The 19299-nt window shown below is 35.3% G+C and overlaps 1 protein-coding gene across 4 annotated transcripts in view; it reads left to right on the top strand.

The window, feature by feature from the left end:
* Positions 1-19299, top strand: part of LOC147017325 (uncharacterized) — a 133090-nt gene that overhangs the window by 30908 nt on the left and 82883 nt on the right. Inside the window, exons 2-3 of one of the 4 annotated variants that reach the window (XR_015049443.1) lie at positions 5881-6093; positions 6188-7430. The exons of the other annotated variants lie outside the window; for them this stretch is intronic. The gene's annotated coding sequence lies outside the window, so the exon portion shown is untranslated. Of the gene's footprint in view, positions 1-5880; positions 6094-6187; positions 7431-19299 lie in introns of those variants that run through there. 4 annotated transcript variants of the gene reach the window in all.

Below are 19299 nucleotides of genomic sequence, written 5' to 3'. Positions count from 1 at the left end.
CGTGTCCTCAAAGCCTGCTCTTCTGCTCTTGCTCACCCTCTCTCTGTTCTATTCACCCTCTCATTTGCCCAAGGTCATCTGCCATCTGCTTGGAAATCTGCTAACATCACTGCCCTGCATAAAAAGGTGCAAAAACAGATCCCTGTAACTACAGACCAATCAGCCTTCTCCCAATCATCAGCAAGGTGATGGAATCCATCATCACTTCAGACATGAAATCCTTCCTCTTCTCCAATGGCTTGATTTCCAATCATCAATTTGGTTTCAGACCAGGTCACTCTACCCTGGATATGCTGCTTCTGTTCTCCCATCAATGGATGGAGGTCCTCAATGCCAGACAGGAAATCCGAGCCGTATCCCTGGACATATCACGTGCTTTTGACACAGTCTGGCACCCTGCCCTACTCACCAAACTCTCTTCCCATGGTATTCAAGGCCATCTCCACTCATGGCTCACAGACTTCCTCTCCTGTCGCAGTCAACGTGTGGCCCTAAATGGAGTTCTTTCATCCCCTCTTCCTGTGCAGGCTGGAGTTCCTCAAGGTAGCATTCTGGGCCCTGTTCTTTTTCTGGTTTTCATCAATGATCTCTCGGACTCTGGAAAATCCTCTATTTCTCTTTGCCGATGACTCCACCCTCTGCCGTACCATCTGTCATCCCTCAGACCGGCAAGCAGCAGCTTCTTCACTTACTGCAGATCTGGATAAAATCACAAACTGGTCCAACACGTGGAACATGTCTTACAATCCAGACAAATCTCACACTCTCACTATGTCTCTTCGAAAGGACCGTTTACAAACCCCCCCCATCCACTTTCTCAACAATCCTCTGGAAGAAGTCTTTTCCTTCAAGCTTCTAGGTCTCACTATCTGCCATGACCTTTCCTGGGAAAGTCACATTTCCAACCTCGCCTCAAAAGCCAGTCGCCGACTGGGAATCCTCCGTCGTGCTAAGTCCTTCCTGGGCCCTCTTGAGCTCCTGACCACTTACAAAGCTTTTTTCCGTAGCCTGATGGAGTACTGCTCTCCCCTCTGGGCTGGTGCTCCTGCCTCCCACCTTTCTCGGCTTCACGCTGTCGAAACCAGGGCATTTAAGATCATCGGCATCTCCCGCAATGAAGCTGAGTCTTTGGGCCTCTCACTCAATCACCGCAGGTTGGTCGGTGGTATTTCTGTCTTCTACCGACTCCTCTCCAGCCTTGCCCCCCCTGCTCTCTCTGCGATTTGTCCCCACCACATTTCCACAGGGCGCTCAAGGTCCGCCAACAACCCCCTTCTGGTAAAACTACCAAAATCATGAATCACTGCTCATCTTCACTCTTTCATTCCTCTTTTTTTCCCGCCTTTGGAATAAACTTCCTCACTCTATTCTTTCCCATTCTTCCCTGCAGGCTTTCAAAACAGCTGTTCACCACCACCTCTTATCTTCCCCCATCCAAATCCTCAATCTTCTCTACCCCCGATAATCCACCCAAGCCCACTTCCTTCATTTCTCCTGCTTTCCTTCCTGAAAGTCCCTGAAATGTCCATCTTCTCTTCGCCATGTTCCCTGTCCCATCCCCATCCCTCTCCCTTCCACAGTTCACCTAATGTGTCTGTTCCCCACTGTTTTGTCCCTTCCACTCCCGCCCCTCTTGTCTCATGCCTCCTTGCTGTGAGTTGTGTGTTAGCTCTCATACGAGCCTCGACCAAGGTATAAAAAAAAAATAAAAAATACCTTGGGATAAAAAGGGGGTTTATTTTTAGGGGAAAAAAATATGAATCGCTGAAAATCCCCCATTCATTTACATGGGGAAAAGTGAGCCAGAACCAGTATATTCACCCTACTAACCCCCCAAAAAATTGTTACCCCCCCAAAAAAAATTGTTAGAGAAAATTTTTTTTTTTTTGCATTTATACATATTTTAAGTGATTTCCAACCCCCCCCCCAAAAAAATTGTTTGAGAAAAATTTTTTTTTTTTTTTTTTACGTTTTGAAGTGATTTCCAACCACCCCCCCCCCAAAAAAAATTGTTAGCCCCCCCCAAAAAGATTTTTTTGGCATTTCTACATGTTTTAAGTGATTTCCAACCCCCCCCAAAAAAATTGAGAATTTTTTATTTTTCGCATTTTTACATGTTTTAAGTGATTTCCAACCCCCCCCCAAAAAAATTGTTACCCACACCCAAAAAAAAGAGAATTTTTTTTTTTGCATTTCTACATGTTTTAAGTGATTTCCAACCCCTAAAAATTGTTACCCCCCCGCCAAAAAAAATTGTTTGAGAATTTTTTTTTTTTTTTTTGCATTTCTACATAATTTTAAATGATTTCCAACCTCCCCCCAAAAAAAATTGTTTGAGAATTTTTTTTTTTTTTTTTGCATTTTTACATGTTTTAAGTGATTTCCAACCCCCCTCCAAAAAAAATGTTCCCCCCACCCAAAAAAATTGTTGGAGAAAAAAAAATTTTTTTTTGCATTTCTACATGTTTTAAGTGATTTAGCCTGGTGTTGGCGCAGTGGTTAGGGCAGTGGTCCTGAGTTCAAGCCCCGTTGGGACACTGAATTAATATATGCATGTATATGTATGCATATATATGTTGTTGTTCATCTTTCGGCTGCTCCCGTTAGGGGTCGCCACAGCGGATCATCCGTTATGATCCGCATACTGATTTGGCACAGGTTTTACGCCGGATGCCCTTCCTGACGCAACCCTGGTCGCCTCTTACGACACAGGGATCAGGATTTGGGTTTCGCCATGATTCCGGGCTGCTCTACACCCTGCCCAGTGCAGAGCCCCCGTCCTCAAGCGATCCTCCAACCCAAGCCTCCGAGTAGCCGGATTACAGGCGCACGCCACTACGCCCGGATATGTATGTATGTATGTATATGTATGTATATATATATATATATATATATATATATATATATATATATATATATATATATATATATATATATATATATATATATATATATATATATATATATATATATATATATATGTATATGTATGTATATATATAAAACCAAGTCGAAAACACCAGGGTGTTGACTCAGCCTGCCATCCTTCCGAGGTCGGCGAAATGAGCACCAGTTGTACTGGGCCCGGTGTATGCCCCGGTTAGAATAGGTGTACCATATCCCTGTGTGTCGTAAGAGGTGACCAGGGTTGCGTCAGGAAGGGCATCCGGCGTAAAAACCTATGCCAAATCATTATGGGGACAACAAAACGAATTTCCATACCGGATCGGTCGAGGCCCGGGTTACCAACGACCGCCACTGGTACTGGTGGTCAGCAGGGTACCAGTGGAAATTGTGCTACTGCTGGGCGAAGGAGGAGAAGGAGACGGGGAAGGCGAGTCCGGAGGCAGTGGGAGAGGGGGAAGGGTAGAAGTGTGGAGGTGAGAGTTGGAACTCTGAATGTTGGGACGATGACTGGCAAAGGGTGAGAGTTGGCTGATATGATGGAGAGAAGAAAGGTGGACATACTGTGTGTACAAGAGACCAAGTGGATGCGGAGTAAGGCGAGGAGCATTGGAGGTGGTTTCAAACTGTTCTACCATGGTGTGGATGGGAGGAGAAATGTGTCGGGATAATCCTGAAGGAAGATTATGTCAAGAGGGTATTGGAGGTGAGGAGAGTGTCTGACCGAGTGTGAAGTTGGAAATTGAAGGGGTGATGATGAATGTCATCAGTGCATATGCCCCACATATGGGGTGTGAGATGGAATATAAAGAAGATTTCTGGAGTGAGTTAGATGAAGTGGTGGAGAGTGTATCCAAGGATGAAAGAGTGGTGATTGGAGCAGATTTCAATATTAGAGGGACAGCGCAGGTAGGACGGTTTGGAGACAAAGTGAGAGAGGCGAGATTGAGATGGTTTGGACATGTGCACAGGAGGGAAACGGAGTATATCGGGAGAAGGATGTTGAAGATGGAGCCGCCAGGCAGGAGGAGAAGAGGAAGGCCAAAGAAGAGGTTCATGGATGCGGTGAGGGCGGACATGCGGGTGGTTGGAGTGTCAATGGAAGATGTGGAGGATAGAACGAAATGGAGACGGTTGGTCCGCTGTGGCGACCCCTAACGGGAGCAAGCCGAAAGAGGAAGAAGAAGAAGAAGAAGAAGACATGTTTTTAGTGATTTCCAACCTTCCCCCAAAAGAATTGTTACCCCCACCCAAAAAAATAGAGAATTTTTTTTTTTGCATTTCTACATGTTTTAAGTGATTTCCAACCCCCCCAAAAAAATTGTTACCCCCCCAAAAAAAATTGTTCGAGAAAATTTTTTTTTTGCATTTCTACATATTTTAAGTGATTCCCAACCCCCCCCCCCAAAAAAAAATTGTTTGAGAATTTTTTTTTTTTTGCATTTTTACGTTTTGAGTGATTTCCAACCTCCCCCCCAAAAAAATTGTTACCCCCACCCTAAAAATATTGTTAGAGAAATTTTTTTTTGCATTTCTATATGTTTTAAGTGATTTCCAACCCCACCCCCCAATAAATTGTTACCACCCCCCAAAAAAATTGTTGGAGAAAATTTTTTTTATTTGCATTTCTACATATTTTAAGTGATTTCCAACCCCCCAAAAATTGTTTGAGAATTTTTTTATTTTTTTGCATTTTCACATGTTTTAAGTGATTTCCAACCCCCCCACAAAAAAGAATTTTTTTGCATTTCTACATGTTTTAAGTGATTTCCAACCCCCCCAAAAAATTGTTTGAGAATTTTTTTTATTTTTTTGCATTTTTACATGTTTTAAGTGAATTCCAACCCCCCAATTGTTACCCCCGCCCCCCAAAAAAATTTAGAGAATTTTTTTTTTTTGCATTTCTACATATTTTAAGTGATTTCCAACCCCCCCAAGTAGGGTGAATATACTGATTCTGGCTCACTTTTCCCCATGTAAATGAATGGGGGATTTTCAGCAATTCATATTTTTTTCCCTAAAAAATAAAACCCCTTTTTATCCCAAGGTATATTTATTTGTCTCCCCTTTTAACCTGGGGCACTTTTTTTTTCAAATAACCCATGCAATAAGATAAAGATTTGTTCAAGTAGCAAAGTAGTAATGTGATTTGTTTAAGGTGATTCTAAAGAAATATCTGAAACGTCTAATCCTCGGGACACTCTTTTTCAAATAACCGATGCATATTGTTTAGCTCACTCATTGAACCTATAAAGATTTGTTCATTCTCAAATTCCTTCAATAGTTTAATTTTCTTTGCACAATAATCCCCATCTAAAATATTGAAAAACAAAACATTTGAATCTTTATATTTTTAAGATACCCCTTTTGTGCCATTACGAAATGATAAACTTCTCTTAATGCTCTTGTTTGACCACCTCCTGAGCCACAGGTTATTTTTGTTAAGCCACGCCTACTTTCCTCTAAGCCCCGCCCACTTTTCTTTAAGCCCCGCCCACGTTTGTTAAGCCCCGCCCACTTTTCATGAGGTTTTTATAAGCCACGCCCACTTTTCCTAAGCCCCGCTTACTTTTGCTAAGCCACGCCTACTCTTACATCATTTCCTGTTCATCTCTGACTCACAAAGAAATCACTACAAAATTCCAGCATGTTATGGTTTTGAAAAATTTCCCAACGAAGGCCTGCCTGGGCTTGCCCAGGGAATTTCCAAAGGAAACCACACCCACCAGTCTTTCTCTATAAAAGCCTCAAGCCCAGGCTCCATTTTAAACATTTTTTTTTGCTGGCGATGGTGTGCTGTGTGCTTGCCTGGAACTCTCCGACTTGTATGGAACTAAACCTTCAAGTTGATGAACTGGATTCAAACCTCTTATCCATTGATGTAAGATTTTATTTCCCTATTTTCAGTTCCTTTTCAACATCGACTCATTTAATAATTAAATAACTTAATTAATACATTATTATTTTCTCTCACAGGAAATTGTATCTGAAATGCAATATGAAAATACCGATTTTGCCACAACTTGGGGCGAAATTGTTGGCTTGGTTGAAGACCTTGTGAGCGACCAAGACCCACAGAACGAGCAAGACCTTGAGTGGGATGACTTTGGGGTTCCTTGGAGATTGACTACTTGTATGGAACTAAACCTTCAAGTTGATGAACTGGATTCAAACCTCTTATCCATTGAGGTAAGATTTTATTTTCCTATTTTTAGTTCCTTTTAAACATCGACTCGTTTAATAATTAAATAACTTAATTAATACATTATTATTTTTCTCACAGGAAATTGTATCTGAAATGCAATATGAAAATACCGATTTTGCCACAACTTGGGGCGAAATTGTTGGCTTGGTTGAAGACCTTATGAGTGACCAAGACCCACAGAACGAGTTCGTCCTTGATGACCCAACCAAAGAGTTATACCTTGGAGACCAGTAAAATCCTGAAAAAGAGTTTTACAGCAATAGTACTCATTGTGAGTTATCAAGACAATACCCACTGAACAAGTTATATGTTGATGAGCCAGAATACAAGTTTTACCGTGGAGACTCACAAATTTTGAAAAAAATCAGTAAATGAGTTCTGCCTTGATGGTTTAAATAACTACCTTGGAGACTCAGGAAAAGGGTTCTGCCAAGATGGTTCTAAATATGGGGCCTACCTTGGAGACTCACAAATTTTGAAAAAAATCAGTAAATGAGTTCTGCCTTGATGGTTTAAATAACTACCTTGGAGACTCAGGAAAAGGGTTCTGCCAAGATGGTTCTAAATATGGGACCTACCTTGGAAACTCACAAATTTTGAAAAAAACAGGAAATGAGTTATCCTTTAGAGACTTTGTAAGTTGGTTTTATTTTGGAGACTTGAAATGTGGGTTCTGGCTTGATAACTCACAATGTGAAACTCAACGGGAATGTGGTTATACCTTGAAGACTTGGAAAGTTGGGTTTATTTTGGAGACTTGAAACTTTTTTGGAGACTTTTATTTATTTATTATTATTTTATTTATTTATATTTTGAAGACTTTTGGAGTTGCTATCACTCTTTGGGATCTAAACCTATCGATGTAGTTCTTTGTTGGATGGTGCTTGATGGGAGCAAGATCAAGAAAGTTCTGGGAAGAAAGTGCAGGCTTACTCCCCCTTTCTACGTCATCAAACCTGAAAGCCTTAAAAGACAGAATTGGAAGAAGAGAAAAAAACAAAAAATATACATTGTTCGTTCTGGGAAGAAAGTGCAGGCTTACTCCCCCTTTCTACGTCATCAAACCTGAAAGCCTTAAAAGACAGAATTGGAAGAAGAGAAAAAAAATGTAAAAAATATATATATATAGGTGGAAATCTCATTTTGAAAAAGACATTGTGTTGGGCGAGGATTGAGTTGGGGTTGAGATTTTGAATGTGAGGGTTGGGATTGAGATTTTGAATGTGAGGGTTGGGACACACACACACACACACACACACACACACACACACACACACACACACACACACACACACACACACACACACACACAACAAACAAAGTTAAGCCTTGACTATTCAGTTGAGGATTCTGTGTTTGGGGTTCACAGATCTAAGAACGTCCCCCCTTGACACACATTATATACTGTTCTACACCTCGGACTTGGCCCTCGAGTGTCCACAACGGTGTATAGTAGGAGGGAGTGAAGCGCCAACCCATTGCTCCCATTGCACACACATTATATACTGTTATTCACCTCGGACTTGGCCCTCGAGTGTCCACAATGGTGTATAGTAGGAGGGAGTGAAGCGCCAACCCATTGCTCCCATTGCACACACACGCACACACCAACAAACAAAAGTTAAGCCTCGACTATTCAATTGAGGATTCTGTGTTTGGGGTTCACAGATCTATGAACGTCCCCCCTTGACACACATTATATACTGTTATACACCTCGGACTTGGCCCTCTAGTGTCCACAAAGGTGTATAATAGGAGGGAGTGAAGGGACAACCCATTGCTCCCATGGGTATTATCTGCTTAGTTTTGTCTTTTGTAATTCCTGTGAATAAAATGAACCTAAAATCTCTTCCCCTTCCAAATCATATATCTTATAAGTCCAAGGAACCGTATCTATTACATCAACAATTTAAAAAAGTTCGTTCGTCCATCGTTTAGTATAACCCTTTTCAAAATGAGATTTCCACCTATATATTCTTACGATATCATCAACTTTGAACTTAGGTTTTCTGACATTAATCTCTTTTTCATATTTTAATTTAGTAAATGTTTCTGATGGTTTCATATTTGTTGACGTGTGAATCGTGTCATTATACTTATCCACAATATCCTGAATAAAAGATGACCATTGTTGTGAACCGAGTTGTGTGAATTTTTTATATAGTCTCTCTTTTAAGGTATGATTAAAACGTTCAACAACAACTGCCTTCCCTTCATTAAAGGTACTGTATAATGTAATACTGTTATTTTTTAGAAAATTCATAAATGTCTTGTTATAAAACTCTCTACCCTCATCAGTCCACAATTTTTTTAGGTTTTCTCTTACTTTTATTAAATATCTGTTGAAAGGCAAACATAAGAGTATTTCCTGTTTTGTTTTTTAAAGGGACAACCCATGCGTATCTACTCCTCAAATCAATAACGGTTAAAGCATACTTGTACCCCTTATCATTATTGAGTTCAATCAAATCAGCGGACCAGATATAATCAACTTCCTTGGAATAAACTTTCCTTCTACGAAACTTTGTGAATATTGGTTTATGTAATTCATCAGCTAATTGCTCTTCAGTCTTAATGACATCATTAGAGCCTATAAGTTTTTTGAATTTCCAAGTCCAAGTTTCAATTTAGCACTGATCATCTTCTTCACAATGAAACGATCAACTTTTTCTCTCCAGGTTGGATTTTGTATCAGAGACAAATTATACAACATTTCTCTATCGGCTTCATGCTTTTCTTCCAAAGTTGTGGTATTCCTAAAATCAATATCGTGTCTCATGCACACTTCATCAACTCTATTGATGGGTTTACTCCATGATTTAGGATTGTCTGCCTCATCTAATCTTTTATCCAAGTTTGTGCCTGGACCGCAGAAAGAATACCCTGGAAGATGCAATTCCCCTGGTATTCCAGTAGTTGTAAATTTACTTCCTGATAAAAACTTTTGCATATCTCCTCCTAGTTTGTGTTTGGAGATAAATTGATTTTTTTTTGAACCACACACCGAACATATACCTTTTTGTTTAACCCTGTTATTTTTACTTTTAATATATGAAATATTTTTAGTATTAGTTTTCTTTTTACATTTGAGACAATAACTCATTTATTTATGCGAAAAATTCCTGCAGAGTGCAAAAACCTTTTTAGTTTCCAACATGCACATGTTTCCAACATCCAACAACTTGTCGATGTCAATAGTCTTGTTGAAAATATTGCAAATAGACTTGTCAATTCTTTGTTTTCCTCCTCGGTGGGTTGAGTTATTTTCTGTAATACCCCCAATCTTTTTTTAATCTCATCGGTTTTCATATTTTCATATTTTTTAGTCTCGCTCTTTCCTCCCTCTCTTTCTTCTCCCTCTCCTCCTTCTCTCTCTTCTCCTTTTCCTCCTCTTCCCTCTCTTCTTCAACTCCTTCCTCATCCCTTATTATCCTTGAATCGCTTACACCCCATAGAATATCATACATATATTCATCAGGATTTCTTGTTATTCCTGTATCCAAAATAATTTTTTTTACAACAGGAAACCAATAAAATTTATTTTGTATTTCTAAAAGAGCCTTACCTTTTCTTAACTTTATAATTTTTTCATTATTTAACATTCCAATTAAATCTAAAGTTGTCTGTTTATCAACATCAGCATAATGCCAATCTTTTATTGAAAATACCTCATTCTTATGTTGTAGAACATATTTATTAAAATACCGAATACCCTTTTCTTGAAGGTATGCTTGGACACAGAAATGATAATTTTCTTGAAGCCTTCTTGCTGTCATTTATGTATTAGAAATATATGTTAGAATAATATTATGGCACGAAACACCTCCCCATCTTCCCATAGTTAAATCATTTTGTATTTCCTTACTTATTATATATAATCCTGTTTTTTCTGTTTTCATGATATAAACAAGGGCAAAACCATTATTATATTTACCCTTATTAAATTCTTTTATTTGTTGTTTACTAATCGTGGCCCCACAAAACTCATTCTCGATACCAAGTGGATAATATTCTTCCTTACGAGACTGATTTAATTGTTCCAGGTCTTCGAGGTCAATTTTAAATGATCAATTATACCCTAAATCATTCATATCATACCCCCATTGTTCTATTCTCATACAAACGATACGCCCTTCTTTATAAAAATTTATTTTAATTCGAACTGTGAATTCTGTATGACCTGGAGATAATATCAACACTTCTGTATCTTTGGAATACACGGCCGTTTTATTTAAGGATATATATTGTGATAAAACGCTTAATCTCACCATGTCATTCGCGTCAGGCGGGCTTGGATAATTTTTTAATTTATAAGCATTTTTCATGTTAATATTTTTGGTTATATTATATTTATGTCGTTCAGCCTGTGCCTTTGTGTAATAATTTGATAAATCAATATCCAGTTCTTGGGATACACCAAAATAGAACCATCTTTACCAACATAAGTCATTTATATTAGATTAAAAATAATATCATAAAATTTTTTTTATTTTTGTTGAGTTGAAATAACACATATAGACATAATTGACCACAACACTTGGAATGTTTGATAAACACCATTCTGTAAGAAATTAATGACTTCAACAGGTGGTGGAAGACCAAAACAATCAAAATAATATTTGTCTTGACTATTAAAAATACAAACCCAATGAGAACCGTTCCCATTATTATCTTCTAAGTTCATAATAATATTCTTTGTATGTTTCGGCACATTTGTTAATTCATCTCTCATACAAATAACCACATGATGAATTTTTAATTTCTTACAATATTTGACAAGTTGTAAATTTGATGTTGTATTCTTTCCAAATTCTTTAAACCACTCATCAATGCTCATTTATTTATTAGAAAGATATAATCCATTACCTCTTTTCGTTAATTTTACACCTGCTTGTGCTATAGAAGAAAGCATATCTCCAACTAACAATCTCGCTTTATCAGGCAGACCTTCAAGTTTTTCAGCAAAATCTAAAATTACACCACTTCCACTAATTTGTTTCTCCAACTCTTTGTTATGTCTTTCCAATTCTTTTTGAGCCTGGAGTTGAGCCTTCCTTTCGTTGGCAGTTTTCACCGCTGTTGAAATACCACACGTCAATGCTCCAACCGCACTTAAACCAGCAAATAAAGGAATTAGAAATGGGAGAAATCCTCCACTCGTCTCTCATTGAATATTTTTTCAACATTGGTTTTGTCATTTTAATTACAAGTGAGCCAGTATCATTCAAGATTTTAACCTGTTCTCTTGTGAGCAAAACATCAATTCTTACTGCTCCTTTTCTCTGAATTGTATTAACGTTAATCGTACAAGGCTTTTGATTTTGAACACAAAATGATAGTTTATGAAGATTGATTTGATTAACATATACCCCAGTTAGTACTTTGCCACTCATTTATTTAACAAAAAATTATGTGAGACTAATCATCACACCATTATCTGTATTAATCTGTAATTCTGTTTCTTCCAAAAGCAAACAATATGTATCAACTTCTGGACTCTCTCCTCTTTCAATGTATAGGGAAGTATCCACTCGATTAGACTTTATAGTTTCCTTTTGAGCGCTCAGGTCAAACGCATAGATTGTATACAAACTTTTAAATGCTGTCATATCCAAAATAGGTTCTTTATTTACATTACTTTCACACACCTTTTGGTAAGACTTGTATGCTTCAGCAAAATCATTTTTTTCCCAATTAATTTCCAATCTATCTCGTGGATAAAATATTCCATCTCAAGAAACGCGAAGTTGTTTCACCTTAGCATTATCACTCAATGCATTATTCTTATCAGTCGCAGTATCACCATCGGGCTTTTTAAAAACGATCCACAGATATCGTGGCTTTCCTTCCAGAACACCCAAATTCCACGTGTGAGTGGTTTGGTTGAGTTTAACGTGTTGACATCTTCTTTTGAGGTATGATACACTGAGTGGTTTCTTTGAGTTAAGTCTTCTATTCAACATCTCTTCTGTTTTAAGATTAGGAGTATATTCACTGATATACCAACTCATTTCCTCAATTACAAATTTATTCTGATCACCAAAAGCACTACCAACACCAAAAAAGTAATCTATTTTCATTATCATTCCTTTGTAGTTGAAATCTAATTTTAAGACCATACAGAACTTTATCATGATCACAAAATCCAAATATACCTTTAAGAGGAACTGCCACAGTAAAACTATTTACTGCTTTTGTATCATCATTATACGCTCCTTTCCTTTGAGTTTATCCAGGGTCTGTGTTTGTTCCCGTTGACATATCAGGAATAAAACCTTCGACAGACCCCTTTCCCATTCTATCACTGAATGTATAGAGTGTAAATTTCATCATTTCAGACACAGCAGAGACATAATCAACCGCTTCAACTTCTTGTGTTCCAATATACAAACGCACACTATCAAACATTTTACAGAAGAAATCATTTACAAGTGTAGCGTTTGTGTTATTCCCAGCCTTAGTGAATTGAAATTTACACAACAAGAAACTTTCGGAGAGATTCAAATAGGTTTGTTGATTATTTATTTCAAAACTTTTTGTACCATTCGTATTACAGTCTGTTCCAGTTATTGCATTTACCTTGAAGTAATCTTCTTTTTTAGTGGAGTTTGAGATAATAATAGTATCATCCAAATCATAGATACTATCAATTGCTTCCATACTTGTATTTATTTAGGAAAAAAGATGTTAAAACTTTTGAAACCTTGATCCAAGTATTCGAATTATTTTCTGTCGTTCTTGGGGGGACAACTGAGTTTTGCCTTTCTTAATTTCTTTTATTGCTTGTAATTTATGAGATTCCTTCTCGGCATCTTTTATGCTCTTTACAGCACCTGCTACATTTCCCACAGCAGAAGCAGTTGAACCAATTCAATCTTTATGTTTAAGAATAGTTGAACCAATACCCATTAGAGTATCAATTATCCCATCTCCTCTAAATTGATGTCCAACACCCCTTTGTCTCTTAGGTTTATAGTATCCTCTACCAAGATACATACCTTCACCCTTGTAGTATGGGGAAAGGAACATCCCATCCCCTGTAATTATTTTATATTTTCCCAACTCGTGTTTCCTCACAATAACCATCGTATTTATTTATTGGAAAACTTCACGCAGGTGAATTCTGATGGATATAACTTCTCCATTAAAATAAATCATACGATTATCTTGGTCAGTTATCCTAAAATTTACTCTGTGTATGGTTTTTCCTGACACAGGGAGATAAACCAAATTTTTGGGTTCCATATTGAATTTATAACCAATTGGGGTTGAGTATGTGCTGAATGAAAATATTGTATTTGTTTTTATTCCATCATTATAAGCACCATCAATCAAATCACAGTGAATTAACACCAAATTTATTCCTGAGGATATTTGAATGACATTATCACTGTAAAACGTCCCATTAGTTTCAATCTTTTTTGAGGAGAAACCCAATAACTCTCTAAATGAATTATCAATTGTGAAATCAACCTTGTAGTTATTTTTAACTTTAATCGTTGATTCTGAAGTATGCTTTTGAATGTCTATAACAATATTTTTTGGTTCATCACCCTGTTCTTTCATAAGACGAGCAATTTCGGAAGATATTTGAGAAATCTCATATGCTCCGGGTGAGACTGTTATCGTTTTGTATCCACTTCCAGGATTATAACTAAACTTGTCATTTTTATCAGTTATATTAAATAAGGTATTATAAGTTTCCATGGACAATAAAGATGCCTCATATTCTTTTGTTGGGTCAAGTTGTAGTGGGTATGGGAATGAAGATGTGTGGTCACTTGTTGTGAAATTAAAACTCAGGATTGTGCTTCTCATCTTATTTAATACGAGATAAAATGTCTTTATATTGAGATTTATTAATTATTTTCATGTTCATCAACTGGTCTAAAAAGGCTGATGATTCATTGAAACAATTGTTATTTCCAGCCTTCTTACTACCGAACAACAATAACAGTCTATTAACTAATTGCGATGGGTCATTTGGAAGAAAACTAATACCTGAACCAAGGATACTTAAAGCCTGAATAATGTGTTTCTCCTTCTCATTTTTCCTACTTTTACCAGAAATACTAACCCTATAATTTAGAGTGTTCAGCAGATCAATATATACTCTATCATCATTATTTTTCATATCCAATGGTTTATCAATATACTTTGATTCATCCCTCACAGTTGAACCTTGTCTTCCATCTTTTGTGAGAAGAAACATTAATCTCGGAGTTAGTTTAACAGGGGGTTGAGCAGAACCCAAGAACCTTAATTCATCATTAAATATCAATACCTTTTCTTGAACAAGATGAAATATTGCTGGTTGTTCTGTTGGAATGAGTCCTGCTTTGGTTTTTGAATCCGCTGAATATTCATTGTTTTGAAGAGCATTCACAATATAATCAGGGGGTCGATTAATCTCTTCCAGTTGTTGAAATAAACCTTCATCATCATATTCTAATTCTCCTAAATGCTCTAATTCTTCCTCCGTCATTTGATCAAAATCTTTTAACATTTGAAGTTTTTAGGAGTATATTCTACTGTGGGAACTGTGGAAACATCTTTCATTTTTTCTTGGGAAGTTTCTAAACGTGGTTTAAAAAATTTCTCTTGTTTTCTTTCAAATGCTTCTTCGCCCGTTAGTTTCTGTCTGCGTTTCTTCTTTATGTCTTCCTGTTGTTTTACAACTTTTGAAACCAACTCTTGATGTTCCTTAAATCTTCTTGCTCTTTCTTTTGCATCCATTTATTTATTGGAAAATATCATTTAATGAATTGTAAAGATCAACAGGGAAATTTTCCTTTTCTACATCATTCAAGTAGATGTGTTCAAATAAATCCTTTTCTTTAAATATTTCATCAAATTCTTTATTAACATTAATGCGAGTTGTAATTTCTTCTTCACTAATACTTGCATCTCTGCTTGTCATACGTTTACGTTGAGTTTCTTCATCAACATCAAAACCGAATGATAAAATCTTCACTCCGCTCAGATGTTTAATAATTTGTCTCGTTCCTTCTGGATTAGTTTCTAATATCCCAAGACCACCAGATTTTAGTTCCTTAACTCACTCTTACAATGTGAATATTTTGTTGTACCAAGAGAAACCTCAAATATTTGACCTTCATTCCTCAATCGCATATGTTCCTCCACTGAAATATAGTGATAATCTTCACCTTTTACTTCTCCAGGTCTTATTGCTCTCGTTGTTGTTGATACAATGCGTATCACGGGGTGTTTTTTAAGTAAATTTACAATATTCTCATTTGTACTACACAAGAACCTTGATTTATGAAAGTTTTTTCCAGAAGCAGATTTACCCACAAGATTTATAATAATAGTTGTCATTTATACATGTAATTGTTTATAAAACAAAAAATATATCCCTTAATATCTCATCTTGTTTCACAACAATATATTTATATTTTTCAGTCGTGTGCTTCATGTAATCTCCAAATTTCTTTTTACTACATAATGTAGAACAATTATCTCTCCAAAAATTATTGATATCTATTGAACTTAACTTGAATAAAATAAAAGTATTAGCATTGTTTCTGATGGAACGACGAGGAAGTTGAAAGTACGATTGACTAAGATAAATACAATTACAAGAAGAATGTCTCCCTCTTGTGTAGTAGCTGCCCATTACTGTTTGGTTTCTCTCATTAACACAATCATCAAAGATAACGAGGCTCTTTTTTGATTTATCCAAATCTTGGGGAGACGGTATATCATCCGTATTATCACTAAGAATACAAGTTATCGGATTTGATTTCTTTTTACATCTCTGTGTTTCACAAAATAGTTGAATTATATCTTCAATGTTATAATCATTTAGGTTTTTTTGAAGTTTAAATAAACCGATTATATCTTCTTTTTGAAGACCAGCATTAAAACCTTGTGAGAGTAGTTGATACTCTGGTTGAAAACTCGACTTTGTGAAAATTATTAAATTATCATAATCTAAAAAGTTGGGAGTGAGGAGCATCTTTAAAAGAAAGCAGGTTTTTCCACATCCACTTGAACCAACTATGAGACATCTTAATGAATTTGGGAGATTTTTATGGTTGTTAAATTTTATCTTATTTTCCCAAATGGGTAAAAAATCATTCATTTATATATTTGGAAAACAGGTTATTTAATTTATTATTGGCTTTTTTAGAAACTATATTTTATCCAAAGTTCAGGTTTAATTTCAAGATAATCCATTATTTTATTTATGCAATATCTTGTGTTGATATTTCCCTGAAAATCACATCCATGAATAATATATAACAACAATCCTTTGAACATTTCTCAAATACGTTCAGTTTCTTCCCTTGTAAGGAAAGGTGTGTTATCACCCTCATACTTTACATTCATTTCTCTAATCAATCTTGTAAAGTAATTCATTTTTGGTGTAAATCTAAAAGAATTATTTTGCTTTTTATAATTTTGATTATCATTAATTAGAAGATAATCACAGAATATACATTGTTTATAGGCTTTTGACTCTGTGTTTAATCCCCGTCTTTCACACGCAGGACAATTCTCAAATTTGTCATATGGAGAATCAGGAAAGTCTAGCATATTTATAAAGTAAAACTTTACTTAAACTGAAATTAATCTATACTTTCAGTTGTATATTGACTCATATTTAATAATATTACCATCGATATCGATATACTTTTTTTCATTACCAGATTCAATGACAACATTTTTTATATTGAAGGTAATTTTAAAATGATCGTTAACTACTATTGAATGAAATGTCATTTCACCTGATATATTAACATCCTTTATTTCATCAGGATTTACATCTTTAGGGTTGTTGAAAAAAATACAAATTTCTCCTTGCATATTACAGATGGTCTTATCTTTTCTTTCTAAAGCTTCATCCATAAGGTTTTTGTTTTTTGATACTTTTTCTTGTTTCATTGCTTTTTCTAGTTTTGAATATATTACCAGAAGGAGAGGAGAAACTTTTGTTAGAGATACTTTAATTGATGTTCTACCAGGTATACTAAAAGCCTTTCCACTGAAGGAAATTGAAGAACTCATTATTTACCATAATTGTTTTTATCCAATAGTTGTTATATTTATCTTTGTTCAATTTTACATCCTTGACATATTTCTCAGTATCTTTAACAAATGAAGAGATTGATTGAAACTTGTCTTTTGTGTCTTGAAACATTGTATTTATTAAGTGAAAAAGTTGGAGGATAAAATGGTTTTAAGCACAGATTCACCTGTAAAATAAACGCAATTTTCATCAAGAAAATTTTAGTTTAAGCAAAGATTTATTATATAAATATGGTGAATACAACATACTGCGATGTTTGTAATCACGAATATAAACATTATAGAAAACACCTCCGAACCAACAAACACACATTTAATCTATTTCATAAAATATCTCCTCTTGAGTTGGAAAGAAAACATTGTGATATCTGTTCAGAGGATGTTTTGAAGAGAAGTTATAATAGTCATCTTCAATCACAAAAACACAAGAAAAATGAGTTTAAAGTAAAGGGAGACTATTATATTGAAAACACTGATGGGGCATTTAAAGGGCATATAAAAAAGGATTTTTCAATTTGGAGAACCCGGTCCATCATCAATAGCTGAATCAATTGAAATAGTGAAACCTGATGTTGAAAAAGTTATTAAAAAGACATTAAAAGAAATGAAAACTTTAAAGTTTTATATGGGAGTGAAAATGAATATGAAAAGACAAGATGAAGAACAAACTCCTTATATGAGAACAGATCTTCATTTTGTAACATCATTTCAAGATTTTTTGACTAGTGGGGTTTATGAAGAACTATCAAAACAAGAGGAGGATGTTGATAATACAGTGGTAGGAAGTGGATTCAATATTTAAAAAAATCATCTTTTTAGATATACACATTCTAAAATCAAACCCTCTTAAAGCTTCTTCTTATATTGAATTACCAAAAGAAATAAAACCAAAGAAGGCAGTTGTTAATATTAAGAACAATGATAATAAATGTTTTCTCTGGTCTGTTCTTGCTCACTTTCATCCACCAAAATGTAATTCAGAAAGAGTAAAACAATATATGAAATATGAGAATACCTTGGACATTAAAGGTTTTAAATTCCCAATGCCACAAACAGATATTCCTAAATTTGAGAAAAAGAATAATCTTTCTATTAATGTATATGGATTAACGGATACAAACAAAGTTCAAATATTAAAAATTTCAAACAACTATAAAAATGAAGAAACACACATTGATCTTTTATATTTTAGTGTTGGAAATAATTCACATTACACATACATCAATAATTTATCAAGATTAATCTCTTCTCAAGTATTCAGAACAGCAAACAAAATATATCCTTGTAAGCGATGTCTTTATTCATTTCATACAAAAGAACGATTAGAACAACATTCAAAATATTGTAGTAATCATAAATCAGCTGTAATTACAATGCCTAAACCTGGTGAAAAGATTTCTTTTGAAGATTATAATAAATCTATCATGCACCCATTTGTGATATACGCTGATTTTGAGTGTATCCTTAAAAGGATAAATACTGCTTCTCCTAATCCAAAAGAATCATATACAAATAAATATCAAAAACATATTCCTTGTGGTTTCTGTTATTATATCAAATCATCTGTTGGAGAAAAGTATAACAAACTTGAACATTATAGTGGAAAAAAGCTTCACAAGAGTTTGTAAAACGATTAGAAAAGGATTGTATAAGACTCACTAAATTAATGAAAGAAACAAATGAACCGATGAAATTAACCAAAGAAGAAAAATTAGAATTTAGAAAGAACAATATCTGTCATATTTGTGAGGGGGAAATTAAGGAGTCTAAAGTTAGGGATCATTGTCATCTTACTGGTAAATATAGAGGTCCCGCTCATTCCTGTTGTAATCTTAATTATAAATTACCTTCTTTTATTCCAGTCTTTCTTCATAACAGCGCCAACTATGATACACATCTATTTATAAATGAACTTTCAAAAACACCAGGGAATATTTCTGCCATAACAAACACAAGTCAAAAGTATATTTCATTTACAAAAATGATATTCACAAAACCTTTAACTCGTATTAGGTTTCTAGATTCTTACAAGTTTATGGGAACACCACGAGCCTACCTCGCATCAAATCTAAGCTCCACGGACTCTTTTCCAAATCTTAATTCATTCTTTCCAAAAGAGGAAATTCTCACTAAAGAGG

Source organism: Eptatretus burgeri, chromosome 11, assembly GCF_056783735.1.
Source record: "Eptatretus burgeri isolate ZD-2024b chromosome 11, Ebu_testis_v1, whole genome shotgun sequence".
NCBI lineage: Eukaryota > Metazoa > Chordata > Myxini > Myxiniformes > Myxinidae > Eptatretus > Eptatretus burgeri.
This window is presented reverse-complemented; position numbering and strand designations above follow the sequence as displayed.